Source organism: Protopterus annectens, chromosome 17.part0 (assembly GCF_019279795.1).
Source record: "Protopterus annectens isolate FY-2018-M chromosome 17.part0, PAN1.0, whole genome shotgun sequence".
Taxonomy (NCBI): Eukaryota; Metazoa; Chordata; order Ceratodontiformes; family Protopteridae; genus Protopterus; species Protopterus annectens.
This window is the reverse complement of record NC_056751.1, coordinates 147,769,406-147,783,059: the sequence shown is the minus strand read 5'-3', so window position 1 is coordinate 147,783,059 and position 13,654 is coordinate 147,769,406.

Sequence of the window (13,654 nt, the reverse complement as noted above, 5' to 3'; positions counted from 1 at the left end):
TGGTGGCTGACAGGAGCCAGTCGTCGAGATACGGAAACACCTGGAATCCTTGACGTCTCAGGTGAGCCGTGACCACTGCCATGCATTTGGTGAACACTCTGGGGCTGTAGTGAGACCAAAGGGCAGGGCTCTGAACTGGAAATGACTGGACCCCAGCCAAGCGGAGAAATCTCCTGGAGCGTCTGTGAATTTTGATGTGATAGTATGCATCCTGAAGATCTATTGAGCACATCCAGTTGTCCTTCTGTAAGAAGGGCAGAATTGACTGAAGAGTGACCATTCGGAATCTTGTCTTCCTGACAGACTTGTTGAGTCTGCTGAGATCCAATATCGGTCTCCAGTCTCCCGTCTTTTGGGGACCAAAAGAACCTTGAGTAGATTCCGGCTCTGAATGGTCTATTGTAACTGGCTGAATGGCTCTTTTGCAGTAGTTTTGCGATTTCTAACTCTGCAATGTCCCTTAGACCGGGTGGTACGTCTGGAAGGGAACTTGAGGGAAGGGACTTTCCTCGAAAGGAATTATGTAACCCTTGGATATGATCGACTGTACCCATCTGTCTTGAGTGAGGGAATGCCAGGCTTCTGGGTACAGTGATAATCTTCCCCGACTGCCTCCAAGGAGGGACAGCCGGGCAACACCTCAGGGATGCTGAAAGGGCTTATCAGAGAGAGGCTCCCTGTTTCCCTGGTTTTGGACCCCTCTGCCTCTAGAGCGGCGTCTGTTGTTGTTACCCCTCTGCCTCTAGGGGTAAACTGACCACGTGAATCCGGCGTGACTCCTTGGGATTTACGGAACCACATCTTACCACCCTTCTGTCCTTTGGGATAAGGCCTAGAAGGGGTGGAAAACGGACTCCAACAGCAGAAAGAGTCTTGCCGTCCTGCTCACACCTGGTCAAGGTCTCCTTCACCTGAGGGCCAAACAAAGCTGACCCATCAAAGGGAGAATTTGTGAAGGACGCCTTAAAGGGATCCACAAAATCACATAGCCGCATCCAGGCTTGGCGTCTAAGTGCCACACCTGTACCTGCGGCTCTACTACTCCATCCGCAGCATAAGATATTAGCCGCATGGAGGAGTTAGCAATGGAATTGAGGGTTCCTAGCTGCGAAGCAATCTTTTCTTGAGCCCCTGCAGCTGTAGGATCCTGAACTACTTCTCCCAGCTCCTTCAGAATATCTCTCTGGAGTCTGGTGAAGTGACAAAGATAATTCAGCGAACGCATAGCAAAGGTCGCTGAGGAAAACATCCGCTTGCCGTACCTATCCATGGTCCTAGAGTCCTTATTAGGAGGATGGACGGGCACGGAAGGATCTGCAAGTTCCTTTTTGGTGGCCGCAGCCACCACCATGGCATCAGCGGGGACACCCTTGGTAAGGAATTGTTTGTCACTAGGGGCAGTGATAAATTTAGAAGGCCTCCTAGGGACTGGCTCTACAGAGCCAGGAGCTGTCCACGCCTTTCGTGCAATCACCTGCATAAGGGGGTCGAAAGGCGGAGATACCCAGGAGGTGGAGGGCCGAGATCCAAACGCCTCTAGGTATACTGACTCATCCTCAGAGGGATTATTGGTGGGCCAGTTTCCCCTCTGTTTCAGAAGTTCTAGGATGTCTGAGAAGGAGACATCCTCAGAGGGGGATCTAGGGGATCCCTCTGACTCATCAAAGTCAGTATCCGAAGTGACAGACTCGGGGGAGTCTACATGCTTCCTCTTACAAGTCCTCTTCCTAGGAGGATCTCCCGAAACATCAGGAGAATCCTCGGAAGAGGGGGAAATTCCCAATGGGGAAACCTGAGGCGGAGGATCTCTGGGTCCTGTAGCAAGAGAAGTGGCAGAGATGTCAACAGGTACCATAGAGGGAGGAGCTATGGGAATAGACTGCTGACTGATACCAGTGGCCAGTACACTCTTCATCACCTCAAATGCTCCCCTCCCAGGCAGGTCCGAGAGAACCCGCTCCGAAGAGCTAGGAACTCCAGGGACCACCGAAAGGGAAGCCTCCGAGGCAGATGTCGGAGCCGAGCTCACCAAGGCCGAGGCTCCAAGGGGAAGAGCGGGCTCGGACAAGGGTCCGATGCCACTCACCCCCTCGGAGGAGACCATGGAAGCCCGACCACCGAATCCCTCTAAGGAAGAGGAGATAAGAGTAGGGGCTGAAGGAACAGAAGGGGGTATCCGTCCTCCAGCCGTAGCAGTAACCATGCCCGAAGACTCCAACTCCAAGCTCTGGGGTAGAGTTGAAGGAGGAACTGTAACGGGGTGTGGACCAACAGTCGTTTGCTGAGACGGACTGTGTAGCATTTGGGCCAGTACCTGTGACTTGAGTAATCTACTGACCACTCTCTCTAGGTCATGATCTGACAACCTGGATGACCTTGAAGATCGGCTCCGATGGCTCCGTTCCGATAGAAGAGGAGAAGCCGGAGCCGAAAGAATCGGCTCCAAGGAAGGAGACCTCGACCTCTTCCTGGAAAGGGCCATCGGAGCCGATACTACAGATCCTGTCAGCACCGACTTCTCGGAGCCGACAGAACGTCTCGATGTATCGGCTCCAGCCGGAGCCGATACAGCCACCAAAGTAACGGTGTCGGAGCCGATCGGAGCCGACACCGATGCCTGTGCCACATGGGTGTCGGAGCCGATCGGAGCCGACATCGAAGTGGTCAAAGCAGATTCGGCACCGATAGCCATCGGCGCCGAAAGCTTTGTGGATCCAGAATCGGCTCCAGCCGGAGCCGATCTCAACTCAATACAAGTCGGAGCCGAGGCCGCAGGCTTAGGAACAGAAGCCTGGGCCTTGGCAGTTTTAGTTGATTTTTGTGGAGCCGACTTAGCCGGAGAGCCCTCCGGCTTAAGAAGACCCCTGAGAATCAACTTGTTACGTCTCTCCTGCAGGACTCTCTGGCTGAAGGAGTGACAAATAGCACAGGAGTCCTGCAGGTGAAGAGGGCCCAAACAATACAGGCAAGAAGTGTGACCGTCTGTCAGAGACATCTTCTGACAGCACGAGTCACACTTCTTAAAACCTGAAACCCTCTCCTTTGACATGGTGCCGAAACACAAAAACACACACACACCAGTCAAATAAAATTAAATTACAAAAAATACCAAAGGTATTCTATAAAAAACACCAACACACACACCCTAACAGGGGGGGGGATAACTAAAAACAAATTCGAAAAGACAGGGAATTTCTGTCAGGAAGGGTTAGAAATTAAAATTAAACTATAAAAAAATTAGTTTTTGACTAAAAGGGGGCTTGAAAATCACAAAGTGAAACAACTTACCAGGAGCTGGTAAAAAGAAGACCTCCCAAGCGAAGCGGCAAACGAGATCTGGATACTTACTGCCTTGCATCATGGGATATGGGGCTGCCTCGAGCTGGTAAAAGGAGTTCTCGAGCTAAAGCAAGTGCCGAGTCGGAGCCGAGGATCGGCTCTGAACCCATCAAGCAAGAATGAAGGCGAGATTGACAACTTAACATCAGCTGTTTCAAAAGCCAAAAGTGCAGCATCAATGGGGCCAGATGGTGTCCCAGGCTGCATCTTGTATGAACTACAGAACGAACTAACCCCCCACCTAAACACACTGTTCAACCTCAGCCTCTCCACAGGCTACATGCCCATAGAATGGCGGACAGCAACAGTTATTCCGCTCCACAAAGGAGGGGCCACAACTGACCCTGGTAACTATTGCACCATAAGCCTGACTAGCCTGGTTTGCAAGGCTATGGAGTGCATCATCATGGAACTCATTAACAAAGACATTGGGAACCTCCAAACACTTGACCTGACCCAGTTTGGCTTTGTTAAGTGCAGATCATGCCTACTAAACCTGGGAAAGGTGTTTCACACAGCCTACCTTGACCTCGCCAAGGCTTTCAACACCATTCCCCACTCGGTAATTATAGAAAAACTCCCCAGCCTGAACATAAACCCCTACGTCATGAGATAGGTTGCCAACTGGCTTACAGACAGAACTCACATGGTAAGAATAGCGGGCTCCAGGTCCGACTCTAAACCAGTCACAAGTGGTGTCCCACAAGGCTCAGTCCTGGAACTCCTACTGTTTGGCATATACTTCTCAGAAGTACAGGCAAACACAGGAGGACTATGGCTAACAAAGTTCGCTGATGACTGCAAACTGGGAGCCATAACTGACTCTCCAGCTGACACGGACATTATCTAAAAGGGCCTTACTGAGACGGACACCTGGTGTCAAAGTCATGGTCTCAAGCTAAATGCCAAAAAATGCATAGTCATCCCATTTGGGAAAAACAAAACACCCATGAATTACCACATAGGTGGCAGCCCCCTTAATACAGAAGAGGTAATAAGAGATCTGGGGACCCAGGTAGATAGTAATCTCTCCTTTGACAATCATATTGCCAAAGTAGTTAGGAAATCCTTCTATGTGGCCCATCTAATTACTAAAGGGTTTGCATCTAGAAATAAAGAGGTTATAGTGCCCCTCTACTCGTCACTCATCAGACCCATCATAGAGTACAATGTCCCATTTGGGATGTACCTCACAAGACACTTCCAACAGCTGGAAGGACCACAAAAGTACCTCACCAAGAGGATTACTGGCCTCAAACATATGTCTTATGCAGCCCGAATGAAAAAACTCCGGCTGTACTCAGTGGCATATCGCTTACTCAGAGGTGATCTCTGCCCGACTTACAAAGCCATGTCCAACTCAGAATTGATGGACATGCTCCACCTAAAGAAATCCAAGTCACTGCGAGCCACTCGTTCTAGTGAGCTAAACCTCACCACAACAATAAATAGAACATGCTGGAGGGATAGATTCCTGTCACAGAGACTCCCCATGCTTTGGAACAAAATTCCTAACTACATTAGGCAGAGCCCCTCACTAACACTCTTCAAGAGAAATCTTGACGAGTGGATGGGTAACAGAAAATACACCCCTGGGATCAGTTCATTGGCTCTTCTTGACAGAGGCTCAGTTAATTAATCAATGAGGTGGAGAAAGCTGACACACTTTGGCTAGGCTTATAAATACCCTCAGGCAGATAGCCTAGTACCTACCTATGAACCTATGAACCAGAAGTAGATAAAAGTCAGGCAGCAACTGAATGTGCCAAAAAACAAAAGAAAAATATAAGGTGAAGGACCAGATGAAAAGGCAAGAAATGTAGAAAATGCATAAATATAGTTGCAAGTATAGAAAACTTCTGGAAGAACCTCATGTTAATCAGGAACGAACACAGGAAAGGTTAAGGAGAGGTGAATTCAAACCAAGAGATGAAAGGTTACTATTGGCAGCCAAAGACAGTGGGCTATGTACACACCAGTTTAAAAAGTCCATTGAACATGTGGGAGAAATAGAGAAATGTAGGTTTTGTAAAATGGAATTAGAAATGGTCGCACACCTCGTTGCTGGTTGTGACATACTAATGGCAGAAGGACTGTATACTGAAAGGCATAATAACGTGGCAAGACTGTTGCACTGGGGATTGTGCAAACATTATGGTATTCTAGTGGCTGAAAAACACTGGAAAAATGAGCCACAAAGCATCATAGAAAATAATGAAGTCTACATCACATGGGATCACCCATTACCAACAGTCCAAAAGACAGATGCTAGAAAAACAGATATAGTAGTCTAAGAAAAGAATACAAAAATAGCATTGATTATTGAAATCGCCATACCCAGTGACAACAGTGTCCTATGTACAGAGAGACACAAAGTCTCTCTGCAAGCAGAAACAAGAGAAATGCGGAAGAAAGATACCCAAATAGTTCCAATAGTATTAGGAGCCACGGGTCTTATAAAAAAAGAGTCTACAGTCGTATTTAGAGATGTTACCAATACATGTGACTCCATACAAATTGCAGAAGGAGTCATTACTGGGCATGTTGCTGGTGCTACGAAGAGCATTTTGGCTGACATCAAAGAGTGAAACAATACTAATTTCATGAACTTTAATCATACTTTGATTTAGCAATGAGGTTCATTCCCATCACGGTTTTATAAAACCAAAAGATTTGGAGAAATTAAAAAGGGATCAACTACATTACAGTGACCATGGAACAGTGGCAGACCACTTTGCAATTAAGCCATGATAAAGGACAAATTATTATCCCAGGGATAAAAATTCAAAGGGGGATACTCCAGGGTGATGCTCTGTCACCACTGTTATGCTGCCTTGCCCTTAACCCATTAAGCTGTCTACTTAACAGTTTAGGCTATGGCTATAATTTGGCTCCTAGAAAAGAACAAAGTGTAAAAACTTCTCATCTTCTCTTTGTCAATTATTTAAAACTGTGTAGCTCATCAGATGAGGAACTGAAAGCACAGCTGCAGGTTGTCAAAACTTTTTCAGATGATATTAGAATGTCATTTGGTCTTGATAAATGTGCAAAAGCAACCTTTAAAGCAGAAAACTGCAGCACAGGAAAAACATCAGTTTGGGACAAGAATGTGATATAAAAGAACTTGAGCAAGAGGGAGTGCATAAATACCTGGGAAATGATGAAGGATTAGCTATAAAACATGAACAAATGTGAATAAAACTTAGTAAGGAATACTTCAGAAGACTTAAACTAATCCTGAAAACAGTGTTGACATCTAGGAACAAAATCCTGCCTATAAAACAATTTGCTCTTCCAGTCCTAACTTACAGTTTTGGAGTGACTGATTGGCCCCAAAATGTGTTGGATAGATCAGATATTAAAACAAGAAGGATGCACCATGCTTAACAAATGATCTATAAAAATCAGTGTATGCCAAGATTATATATTCCTCGTTCCAAAGGAGGGATGGACCTCCTTGAAACTGATTACATGTATAGAGCTGCAATCGTGGGACACCACACATATATGCTGACCTCACAAGACCCAAATGTAGTGAACATTTTGAAACATGAGGAGAATAAATCTAAGATGACTTCTCTGCTTAATCTAGCAGAAGCGTATAAGGTGCCAAGCAGGAATGGAAATCAAACCAAAAGTAGATAAAAATCAAGCAGCAACTGAATGTGCCAAAAAAACAAAAAAAAACAAAAGAAAGAGTATAAGGTGAAGAACTAGATGAAAAGGCAAGAAATGTGGAAAATGCATATAGTTGCAAGTATAGAAAACTTCTAGAAGAACCTCATGCTGATCAAGAACAAATGCAGGATTGGTTAAGGAAATGTGAATTCAAACCAAGAGATGAAACGTTAATGTTGGTGGCTCAAGACAGTGGGCTACATACACGTTGGTTTACAAAGCCCATTGAGCATGTGGGAGAAACAGACAAATGTAAGTTTTGTAAAACCAAATTGGAAACAGTTGAACACCTTATTGCTAGTTCTGACATACTAATGCCAGAAGGACTTTATACTGAAAGGCATAATAATGTGGCAAGACTGTCACACTGGGGATTGTGCAAGCATTATGGTATTGAAGTGGCTTAAAAACACTGGAAACAAGAGCCACAAGACATCATAGAAAATTATAAAGTCAACATCACATAGGCTCATCCATTACCAACAGTTCAAAAGATAGATGCTAGAAAACCAGATATAGTGGTCCAAGAGAAGAAGACAAAAATAGCATTGATCATTGAAATTGCCACACCCAGTGACTACAGTGTCCTGCATACAGAGAGACACAAAGTTATAAAACATCAGGATTTGCAAGCAGAAATGAGAGCAATGTGGAAAAAAGATACCCAGATTGTTCCAATAGTAGTAGGAGCAACGGGTCTTATAAGGAAGAGTCTACAATCATATTTAGATATGTTGCCAACACATGTAACTCCATACAAACTGCAGAACGAGTGATTACTGGGCATGTTGCGGGTGTTGCCAGGAGCACTTTTGGCTGACATCAAAGAGTGATACAATACTAATTTCATGAACTTTAATCGTGCTTTGACTTAGAAATGGCGTCCATTCCCATCATGGTATTAGAAACCCAAAGGATTTGGAGAAATTAAAAGAGGGATTTTCTTCTTTTGTACAATACTAAATAAATAAACTGGCCTGGTTCCTGTAAGAATGAGTCATTCAGGCATAGTATTTCAAAACCCAGGGGCTGTAAATGGCATCCTTAACATTCTGGCAGGATGGAAATCTAGCAGCTGAACTAACTGGTTCAGTACAATGGCTGACATAACTTTAGGCACACAAAAAGGATTAATCTTTAAATATACCATTTCACTGTTGAATACAGTGTAAGGAGGGCACATGCTAATGCTTGTAAGTTAGAAATCTCCTATATGAATGATTGCTACTAAGAAAAGGGACTTTTGCAAAAAGTACTTAATTACCACAGAATCTGCAGTTTCAAAGGGAGATAAAGCAAAAAGGTTTCAGGATGTTGAAAATGTTTCTGGTCATCTCAAATAAAAGACACTCAAGACAATTAATAACAGATGGATTTGTTTTTACCCGAGGAACACTGGAATAAATGTTGAAACTGCAGATATATGTACTTTGATAAAAGAATGTTAACTTCAAAGAGAGAAATGGACGGTTCAAATGAGCCATACCTTCTCATGATGCTCAAACTGAATCTTTTTCACTTCTGAGGGTGTGATTTTCTAGTGATGGATCTTTTGGCCTCCTTAAAAATGTTCTACACTTTTTTCTGGAAAAAAATTACTTTGATGAATTAAAATATTATATTCCAAGATGAAAGATTCATAAGCTTACGATTGGGGCAAAATACGTTATGATTCTTCAGTCACTAGATTTCTGAGTAGAAGCGACTCTAAAAGTGGTTGATAAGTAAATTGTATGGACAGCAAAAATATGGTTATCTGCCCACAATGCAGCTTTAGGAACCAGACTTGCTTTTAAAAAGGGCTTTCTGAACTACTGGAGCTGGATGGAAGGCATACACAAGGTCCTTGGTCAAATGAAAGGGGAGTGTCAAGTTTCCAAATTGTGGTGATGAAGGACAGTGTAAAAATATGGATGCAGACTGCTCAAATGAGTGACAAAGATGCTCATCTTTTCCATATCCCACGCCTTCACTACCTGATGAAAGACCAAAGGGTGTAGAAACCATTCATGAGTCAGAAAAATCTGTGTACCGGTTATGCTGACCTGAGAAAAAGATTGCAGAGGGTCAAAGATTAGGCTGAAATGCCCAGTCTCAGATCCAAAGTGCTTCCTTGCAGAAGTGAAAGCACCTGGTGTTCTCATAGTTTGCTGTTGTATCACATATTATAGCTCTGTCTGGGTTGATTTTTAGTGGTCCTGAAAGGAAGACATTCTGGAAAGTTTTCAGATCCTTTGAAATTGTGTTCTCCTCTTTCAGGTTAATGTGAACTGACCTTTTCTTTCGAGGATTCTAGTACTGTACTAAGAGATCCTTAAAGTGAGTCTCAAACATAATCCAATGAGTCTGTTATCAGCTACTGTATTAATGCAGGAGAAATAATGACATCATCTTTGCAATCCAACAACATTCTTTCATCAAATAAACTCTTTTATTGATGCCAGTTCACAGTTTCCAGAATCTGCAAATTGATTACAAATGGTTTCAGTACCCAATGAAGTTTTGTCAAGAGAAGTATTGTATGTAGAGCTAGAAGAATGCATGATGAAATATATTTCAGTATCTAGATGTGCTGTTGTGTCATGAGGAAAGAGCTCCATTAAACCTTGAATTTCCAACTGCTTCTACTGAATTTAGAAGCATTTCATCTGAATTGAATCTATGAGCACAGCCAGGATTGGTTCAGGGTCAATAAATTATTCTGTGGAATTTATACACAATTTCTGCAGTACACAAAGGCCCTTTACATGGTTCTCTGCAATATGCATGGAGGTGCCAATTCACATATATATGCTACACCACTGTGCAAACAGTTTATACAACACAGTGAGCAGCATACGGTAAACCAGTGCATAAACATGAAAATGATCCAGTACAAGGAGATGACTGAGCAATAAGATTTAAATAACGGGGGATTAAAATGTCACAATTTATAGACATCAAAACAGGTACGTTCACAGCTAATTGGGTGACTTTATACAAGAAATGTCATGGCAGATATTTTAGTACTGCAGTCTGTAGTAGTCATGTTTACAGATGCAGTAGTTTGCTCTCAGCAGCATTTATTTGTTTTAGCTGCTTTCATTACTGACTGGATTGCACATCCCTGCAAACCTGTTGGTCAGAAATGATACAGACAGCATACGACATACCACATTGTATTAAAAACCTGGAGAGTGGAATGGTACAGAGTAGATCACACTGTCATGAGCTTAGTCAACATACTTTGCCCACATGCTGAATCTAAGGGAAAGCATGATCTTTTTATTACTATGGATACCAGTGTACAAGGGCGCCCGCAGGCAGGTGCACCCCCCTGGAATCGGCTGCGGCTAGATAATTAAAAAAAAAAATTTTTTTTTTTTACGCACATTCTCCTTTAAGAAGGAGTCCAGTCGCAGGCGTGCTGACATCATCGTTGTCAGTTTAAGGTTTGTGAGCGGGAACTCACACAGGCGGGACCTAGCAAGCTGCAGCACTCAGAAAGAGAGAAGATGGGAGCGGCCGGGACCTGATGGGAGCGGGAGCGGGACCTGACACTTAGATGTGTGAAGCGGGACCGGACACTTTCAGGTAGTGTGTGTGGAAACAAACGGACACTTAGCAAGTGTGTGTGTGTGTGTGTGTGTGTGTGTGTGTGTGTGTGTGTGTGTGTGTGTGTGTGTGTGTGGTGTGTGTGTGTGTGTAAAATGCCCCAGGTGTACATGGTGGTGGGTAGTGAATAAGGCTTGAACCCTGTACCTTGGGCCCAAGTGGCAAGAGCCTGAATTCCCTACCCACCACTTGTGAAAATGTTGCAGGATTTTCCCTCCTACTTTTTCTGTTCCTTGGGCCCAAGTGGCAAGAGCCTGAATTCCCTACCCACCACCATTTGTGAAAATGTTGCAGGATTTTCCCTCCTACTTTTTCTGTTCCTCATAAAATCTGTGGTTTCTGCATTTGTGTCCTTGTTGCCTGACAGCTACATGTTCTCTAGTTTTATTCTTGGCTGTCTGGAGTGTTTCTCCCTGGGCCTCTGCTAAAACTTAGCTTTTTTTTTTTTTTTCAAAGTCAGACTTTCCTGGTTAACAAAAGTTAAAAAAAAATGGACACATTTGTCAGACTTCATATTCTTCAGAAAGTGTATGTTAACAAAAGCTTTTATTTTAGCAATTTTCTAAGTGTACAAGATGGATATTTGAAATGTATCCCTGTGTTTGGGACTGTATCCCCCCCCCCCCCACCCATTATTGGCTTCGTCCAGGTTTTGTGCTAGGGTTGAGAGTTATGGTAAGAACTGAATTCACTGAATATGTTTGAGGGCTGTATTCACCCAGTATTGGCTTTGTTCAGGTATTTATTGGCTTCATCCAGGTTTTTTGCTAATGTTGAGAGCTATGGTAAGAACTGATTTCACTGAATATGTTTGGGGGCTATATTCTCCCATTACTGGCTTTGTCCGGGTGTTATTTGCTAAGAGGTTGAGAGCTATGGTGAGAACTGAATTCACTGAATGTTTGGTGGTTGTAGTAGTCACCCATTATTGGCTTTGTTCAGGTCTTTTGTGCTAAGAGGCTGACAGCTGTGCTATGGTGAGAACTGAATTCACTAAATGGTAGCTATTTAAGTTTCAGTCTTCCTCTTTCACAAAACAGTTTATTTGGCGTAGTGGTATGTTGCTCTGACTGTTTTGCACGGGTCCCTGGGTTCAAGACGTGGCAGTGAAATGTATGGTGGTAACGCAGCATTTTATTCTAGCAACTTTCAAACATTATACAAGCAATGTTTAAAATGTGTCCCTGGTTTTGGCCTTTTGTCCCCAATAAATTTTGGCTTTTTCCAGATTTCTTGTGCTTAAAAGTTCAGAGATACAGCTGGGTGTCGGAGTAGATTTTACAAGGAGCTGAGAGCTGCAGGGGAGCAAAAGTTTAGTGCTGCTTGTGTTTAGTCTGCTCGCATTAATAGCACAACAGATAATGTACTTGCTTTAGATGCTGAAGGCTGTGGGTTCTACTCCCACAGTAGGTAAATGCATTGCTGATTCTGTATTGTGTTGTAAAGGGGTGGATGCTGCAGTCTTTTGGCAAAGATACCTAGTAACTATGAACCTGTTAACAGTTTGCTATCCATTCCCTATTGCGGTATTACTAGCTTTTCATTTTTTATTGCATGCAACAAAAGCAATTTATTCTTCAAGAGTAACAGGCACTTTCAACCTCTTTATTAGTTACAAATTTTTCAATGTGGAGTTTACTACTTCAGAGATTGTGTATATTTTTTACTGATACTGGTGGACTTGAGTAGACTTTTATGATGGAAATGTTCTGAATTGGGCAGTTTTGTCATTAGTGGATGCTTTTTGTTTTTGTTTACTGGAAAAATGTTCAAAACAATAAATTTAAAATGCCCTCTAACAACTGTACTGTATTGTACAAGGAATATAATGTAATACAGTCAGGCAGGTGTATCGAAGAGCATGTGTATGTTATGTTCGAGGGGCCTATGATTTTGTAGACAGCCCAGAGTTAATATTTGCCATTGGCAAAATGTAAAGTGGGTTTCAGTGCTGTTTCAATGCATGCGAGTTTCAAGAGCAGAGAAGTTTTAATGTTGGTCTATTTTCATTGTGAGACTGCATTGCTTTAACAGATATGTATTAGGGTTTGTGCTGTAAAATGCAAAATAAAACTTTCAAATGAAATCCTAAATCATCGCAGAAGTAAAGCAGTATGCACATTAGTGTTTATGATAAATGGGACATTGGAATGGCTGCAGGGGGAGGCTCCATTTGACCATGATTTTGTGAGGGGCAGTAGCAAGCTCAGACAGCCCCGGCTGAACTATACCGCTCAGTTCTCCATATCTTTGCAGCATGAATAGATATTTGCTGCTTATTTTGGTTTGTTCTCAAATATGTGATTTTCTAGCAAATTATTTAGGAATGAAGCCATTAAATGACAGACATTGAGTTTCAGATGTCATAACCTTCAGAAAAATGCATGCTAATGCAAGACTGTCTTTACGTTTATACAAGAGCAATTTTTAGTAGTGTTTGTATGTTCCCCAATATATTTGGCCTTGTTCAGATTTCCTGCATTAAGAGGTTGAGAGGTACGTGCAAATCACTTTGTAGATTAGGAATATCCAAACATCTCAATTGTCCCCAATTCTGGCTCAAAATGTTGCTCTCCCCTAATAATCCCTCCTCCAAAATGGCAATTTTGGAAGAAAATGTGGAGGGTTTACAATTATATATAACTGTAATGATCACTTATAGATTACCTCTATTTCAGAAATGCATGTGGATGCTCTTATTTTGTTAGCTGCTTCAAGTTAACTGTTAATATTAAAAAGGTGTCCCTTTTTTGACAGGTATTTTTGCATCACATTTTGGTCCGTTTTTCATAAAATTGTGTTTTTCTGGCAAATTAGTGGCAAGTCATTAAAGATTGAAGTTAGAAAATAATGGCAGACATTTGAGTTTCAGATTTCATACCCTTCAGAAAACTTGTACTAATGCAAGATCTACCTGTTCTATTTAAGTTATAAGAGCAATATTTAAAAATTGGCCTTATTTTTAGGCTTGTCACACTTCTAGTTCTATGCATGGCTTTGTCCAGATTTCTTGCTCTGAAGTTGAGAGGCATGAGTGTCAGAG